At 32.9% G+C, this 6757-nt stretch overlaps 1 long non-coding RNA gene across 1 annotated transcript; it reads left to right on the forward strand.

Annotated features, from left to right (window-relative positions):
* Positions 1–524: 524 nt before the first annotated feature.
* Positions 525–1072, forward strand: LOC128132049 (uncharacterized). The gene is made up of 2 exons (XR_008229976.1): positions 525–622; positions 716–1072. It is a non-coding gene; the product is annotated as an uncharacterized LOC128132049 (long non-coding RNA).
* The last annotated feature ends 5685 nt before the right edge of the window (positions 1073–6757 follow it).

The raw sequence follows: 6757 nt of genomic DNA on the forward strand, positions 1-6757 counted from the left end.
GTAATAATTAGTAATCAGGAGGGTAGGCTAGAGGAACCATTTGAAACATAATGTCTGGAAATTTTTTTATTACTTGTTATCTTTGACCAGTAAATGATGTGTATAATATGTCTGTATTTTGAACAGCAATCATGATAGGGTGGGGAATACCCATGTGATGCGGTTCCTTGAAAGACATGAGATTCCATATCATTATCTGTCCAAGTCAAAGGAGAAGAATGTAGAAGATGAGATATTGGGGTTGGTTGAAGATACAGATTTCTTGGTCCTTGCTAGATACATGCAGGTAAATGTTTTTCTAGTAGTAGTATAGCAGCAGGATTGGGAAAAAGGTCTTATTTGTTTATTTACCCAGGACAGGTGTTGTCTGGAAACTTTTTGAAAAGATATGGGAAGGATGTGATCAACATACATCATGGCTTATTGCCATCATTCAAGGGAGGAAATCCATCTAGGCAGGCAGGTTCTTTGTTCCAATTTCCAAATTCTGTTTTAAGCTTTTTATGTTTTTATGTTTTTTATTGGAGAATGACAGGCTTTTGAAGCTGGGGCCAAATTGATTGGTGCCACAACCCATTTTGTCACGGAGGAGCTTGATGGGGGCCCAATCATTGAGCAGATGGTAATCAAAGAGTTTTAAGTTTCTCAATATCAGTAGTATGCAGTATATATATGCTAAGGTGAAAAGTCAAATAGTTTCTGTTTGGGTTTGCAGGTTGAGAGAGTCTCGCACAAGGATAATTTGCTGAGTTTTATTCAGAAATCTGAGAATCTTGAAAAACAATGCCTTATGAAGGCAATCAAGTCATATTGTGAGTTACGCGTTCTACCTTATCAACACAACAAGACTGTTGTATTTTGAGTAAGCTCAAAATGATGCTGATCAAAACTACAGAGTCCATTATATTCCTTGTGTTGCAAAGTTTTTGTATTTCATTTTAATTATTCATTCTAATTTAAGTTGTTCTTGTTCCAATCCAATAATAAGATAAATTAAGAGTCATTGTGTGTTCATAATACTAAGATATATGTGCATTCTCAGTTCTCCTTAAATTCATTGTTGTTGGAGTTTTCTTCTCTGTCAAACTTTGTGTTTTCTAGTGTGATACTTGTTTAAATAGGGAAAGTTTTGTTGATTTTGATTGATATAGGGGGTGTTTGGCTAAGTTTATTAAAACAACTTATTAGCTTATTAGAGGTTCAACACCGCTATATATAAGTTAAAAAAAAGTGTTTGGATAAAAAATAACTTCTTCTGATGGAAACCTCTAATAAGTAGTCATTTTTTCATAAGTTACCCCATACTTATTAGCTTATAACCTAATAAGTTATAAGCTAATAAGCAATAAGTTTTTTTTTTGCCAAACACCCCCATAATATATAATATACAAGTGGAAGGATACTTGAAGTCTTCTTATAAAAGATAACAATAGTAGTTTTGATTTCCCTGGTCATCAACTTTAATGGAGTCATGGGATGGACCTGCTTCACTGTCCTGTATGTTTTTGAGTTTTGAGTTTTGAGTTTGTGTTCACTTTTATCTGTTACTTGAAAACCACACCCTCAAGAACATACATTTATTAGTATGTCTAATTAGAAAAAGAGGGTTTGAAAGTGTCAAAAGATATGGATTAGCTATCCATTTTCTACCCACTTCAATCTTTTTTAATGTGTGATTATGTTTTGTTTTTAATTTCTTGGATGTTATTTATTGTAAAAGATTTTTTTTAATTGTGTAATTTTGTTGCAGTTTTATACACAACAGTACCAAGGCTATCGGCTACTTTTGACATGTTCCCTTCTTGGCCTATGAGAGTTCATCAAACCCCAAGAGTAAGTCTTTTTTCCCTTATAATAATACCCACTTCCCTGTTTGAATACGATTGGAAAGAAATACTCTATTTATAGTAAAATGGTTCCATGTACAGGTAGGTACTTGCTGATATGGTTCTTTTTGCTCAACCTCCAAATCTGGTCTCATGTAAGCAGTAGGAAATAATCGTGAAGAAAATTTGATTTTAACAGTTTTGGACCAAACTGCCCCTCCATACTATTTTTATAGTTAAAAAATTTGATTTTAACAGTTTTGGGCCAAAATGCCCCTGCATACTGTTTTTATAGTTATTTTTTATTTTCAACAGTTTTGGTTTTCTCTTACATGGCTGTTTCTTTTTCACTTAACCTGGACAGAATGAAATAATTGGTTAAGACACTAATTACCTATTTGCCCTTCTTTTTTCCTCCCAATCCTCTCACGTTAAAGAATATTGTCAAATTTTGTTCTTTAGAATGTAAGGTAAAAATGGTCATTTGGTCTGGGATATTGTCAAATTTTGTTCTTTAGAATATTGTCATGGGTTTGATCAACTGGTACTGGCTCTTTAGTCTTTCTTTTTATATCTTTTTATGAAATCAGCTTATGATATGAGCTCTGTTTTTCACATGGTCTAGGACCACTAATTGCTTAGGATGGTAACTGGGTTGTCTTTTCGCGCCCTCCTTTGATACACCATAAAGGCATGAAGATTCTCTCTCTCTCTCTCTCTCTCTCTCTCTCACTCTCCAAATTCTAAAACAAACAACAACAGGTAAATAGATGCCAACATTTTGCTTAAAATTCTGTGAACATTGAAAAAAAACGAGGTCGATAGTGCCTTTTTCATGAGATTGTCAAAAGTTGAATAAAATAAAAAAAATAAACAAGGGTAATATTGTAATAGGGAGGGTCTTAATACATAATAGGGAGGGTCTTAATACATAAAGTGACCAACCTCTCACTTAGCACGACAAGTCATTTTGATTTTATTAAGTAAAAAAGAAACAACCTTATCAATCTATATGCATAGAAGACCCTGCTGTCCCATAATTTTTAACAATTTGTATTATCATTATTTGATTTTAATAATAATTTGTTTTGTTTTATTGTTGAGGTTATAGACTGATAGTCTTAATTTTCATGTCATTATTATTTATTTCTTTTTTTGTTTGTATTTTCTTGCAGAAACTTTGGATGTTGTTCAAGACATTGATTGGGTCATTTCTCTTAGAAATGCTTTTGCAAAGCAGTATGAGCTTTATACATATGATGATGAGCATTCTGCACTACTTCACAGGTATGAACTCATTATCATTATCATTACATTTTTTTAATTAAATTATCTTATTGAGAGTATTCTTCTCCTACAAATGTCTTGGTATACTTCTCTGTTGCTAGGTAACCTTCTCAACAACAACATTCTACTTAAGCAGGTGAGTAATCAAAGATTAAGGGAGACTTGTAATCATGTTTGACATTCCTTTCCAATAAGAAACAGAGTTGTATGATTATTTGTTAGTTTTATAGGAATGTATAACCCATGTTAGCAATGTATTATATTTGTTTAACATTTGAATGATTCTTTGTATGACATTACAATTTGTGCAATTTATTTTATTTTTTGAGTATGAAATTTTATTTTATATTATGCAATGGATTGTATTTTTTGTATATGGTATTTTATTTCTATTATGAGAAATTAAATGCAAATTTAATTTAAAAATTAATAAATATATAAATTTATTTTTCTTAAACATTTAAAATTACGATACGCAAACATGTGTATCATCTTCATTTATGACATGGCCTTTCTTGACAGGGGCTTTCTTGATACGCATTGCGTGTCATTAACACGCGCGTCGTAAGGTTACGACACGCAAATGCGTGTCATCTTCCTTTATGACAGGGCCTTCCTTGATACGCATTGTGTGTCGTAAACGCGCGTTGTAAATGAGCGTCGTAAATGCGCGTCGTCTCTCTTTATGACAGGGCCTTCCTTGACACGCATTTGCGCATCGTCTGAGCCTTTTACGACGCGCAATGAGCGTCGTAAAAGACTGTTTTTCTAGTAGTGAGAATATCTATCCACATCTGTTTGCTGATGCATGATTCCAAGGACGGAATCATCCTAGAGGGAGAGAATTGTAATGCTTGTGTTTCTCTCTAGACAGTAATAAGATGATGTAATAGTTAAGGTCAAGAATTGTAACTTATTTAATATAATAACGGGAAATTATTTGAGTAGTATGTGATTTATCTATAACTATTTGCAGTATATGTGCATACGACTATATAATAAAATAAGAATAAAATATGCGTCCAAAATAGAAAAATAATTAGGCCGAATACCCTTGACAAAAATTGAAGTAGTCATGGAAAGGATTATGGGGATATAAGGAATGCTTAAATCAGACTTATAACGAAGAAATTATGATCTGTTGAGATTTTGCGATTCGACCTGATTCGGCAACACGCGTCGTAAAAAGTAAATTTTTGTTAGGTTACTTTTTAGCCTTAGTGACCTAAACAAAAGTCGTAGTAGTTATTAAACCAAGAGCGTACATATAGAGAACATTCAAATCTAACTTCATTAGAGGAAGTTATGCTTTTTTCAAAGATGCAGAGTAGCAGTAGACATATCAGATATTGAATTTTAGATCGGTAGATCATTAGCCGAAACAATCTAAACAATAGTTAAATAGCTCATTTGTGTTCAACCATTCCTCACACTTCTCTCTACAACTCTCTCTTGATTTCTACTTCCTTTAGTCTAAATTTTTCCTTAGAGTTAGTATCTTGGCGAAGCCCTGCAATTCCTAAGAGTCTGAAAAGTAGTAGCTATCAAGTAGGGACTCTGCCAGTATAATTTCCAGACCTTGGTCTAGGGAATCTCTGTAAGCTGAATTACACTCTATATTAATTTAGTGTATTTTACATTTAAAATTCATAGTTGTTATTAATTTAAAAATAAGATTTTTCAGTGGTTCTAATGTCGTATTACTGATTGATCTACTTATGAGGATGATGTCTAGGTTGAATTTAGTGAGGTGTTTAAAGTGGGATTTCCAAACAGTATACTATGTATACCAAATCGACCCTACCTCTGATATGATCCTACCTGATTGTCTCTTATCAGCTATAGATCAGTAGACATTGGGATTGTTGAGGAATCTAGACTACTAATTAGTCATAAGAGATACTAAAATAAGACTTAGAGATAATTGAACCTAGGTCATAACAAAGGAAATGCCAAGTGCTAAAGCGATTCGTTGTCCAACATTCCAGTCATCCACTTTAACAAGCGAGTACATAGTTATTACTTTCATCTCTCTCTCTCTCTCTCTCTCTCTCTCTCACACACACACACACACATATATATATATATATATATATATATATATATATATATAAAGTATTTAAAATAATTACATGTTATATGCGCCTATTATCTATGTTCCTGATATCTATGCTAGATGAACGATTTATACATGTGTTACTTGATTTAAACTGTATATGTATTTTTATACCTATATATACATTGGGTAGACACGGGTAAATAAAAGACGATATGGATGATGAGATATGAAAACGAATGATGAAATAGATGATGAGAGGCCTTGAATTAAAGATGATATAGTCATCTAGTGCAGTATAGATGACGACCACAATTTATTCTTGACAGTTCAGTAGAACGCTAACAAGCTTGCAACATGTCGGTGTTTTTGAACGAAGTGTTCACCAGGTGTGTTCCATCCCCCCATGGTTGCCTTATTGACATATACTGCTAAGGAATCCCCTAAGCATTATTGTCTATCCCAAAGATGATCCTTAGGATCGGTCCCCAGAATTAGATGCTTTACGGACAAAAAATGAGGATAACGGGAATGGGTAATCAGGTTGAATGTTTTGATGAAAATATATAATTAAAAGAATTTAATTATTGTGGATTGAAAACGCTATGTGCTCACCAGGCCCCCAAGCTTGACCCACTGAGTTTTTTATATTACATGTAGTGGCATGAGAGCACGTGTGTGATGTTATGATGAGCGATGGCATCCCAATGTTTTTAATATAAATAAAATCCATTTCTTCAAAAATCCTTTGGTAATATCTTTATCTTATTTTTGCAAACAAATTCCTCAACATCTTTCTTCAAAAAGGATACTCTAATTTTAAATAAGCATAAATAAATCGGTCTTTTTTGGCTGTGAAATTAGGGATGTCACAAGTTAATTGACCATTGATTGCACGAATTTGTATTCCAAGTTGTTTATTACCATTAAAATGTTCGAGCTATAGATTGACCACGTCCTAATATAGGTAATAAAATTAGTTGCTTAATCGTGTTAGAGGACATTATTTGACAATAATAATTTCCAGTTTGTTCGAATTGAACATATGAAGACAAACCTAGATTCAGTCATTTATAGTCCAAACATTCAATAAAATCAATTAAGTTTCCTTAGTATACATGAACATTGTGAATAAGTGTCATAAATGGAGGCAAGCTAATTAGTATGACCATAACAGTTAGTGATTGGTAATTAACTCATTTCCCATGTTGTGACTAAAGTACAATGCATTATTTTGAAGATTTCCGCACTACATCTTTTTGAAGAAGCGGTCTTTGGTTCATTTTATCCAGCACATTCACATGAAGCAACAGGAGTTCAGTTTCCAGTATAATTAATCGAGATGTTAAAGTTTTCCCACCACAATCAGATTCGATCTCACCACTACTACCCTAGGGGATTCTGTTACCTTTTCTCCATTTTATTTGCTTTTTATGTGCTTTTAATTGTTTTTCGCATACATTGAGGGCACTGTATGAACTAAGTGTGCAGTAGGCGGTTGAAAAAGGATTTTCAAGCATAAAAGTTATAAATTAGGTAAAATGCTAGAAATTTAAAATTTAATTATATAGACTTGCAAAAATAGTCT

This window comes from Lactuca sativa, chromosome 2 (assembly GCF_002870075.4).
Source record: "Lactuca sativa cultivar Salinas chromosome 2, Lsat_Salinas_v11, whole genome shotgun sequence".
Taxonomy (NCBI): Eukaryota; Viridiplantae; Streptophyta; class Magnoliopsida; order Asterales; family Asteraceae; genus Lactuca; species Lactuca sativa.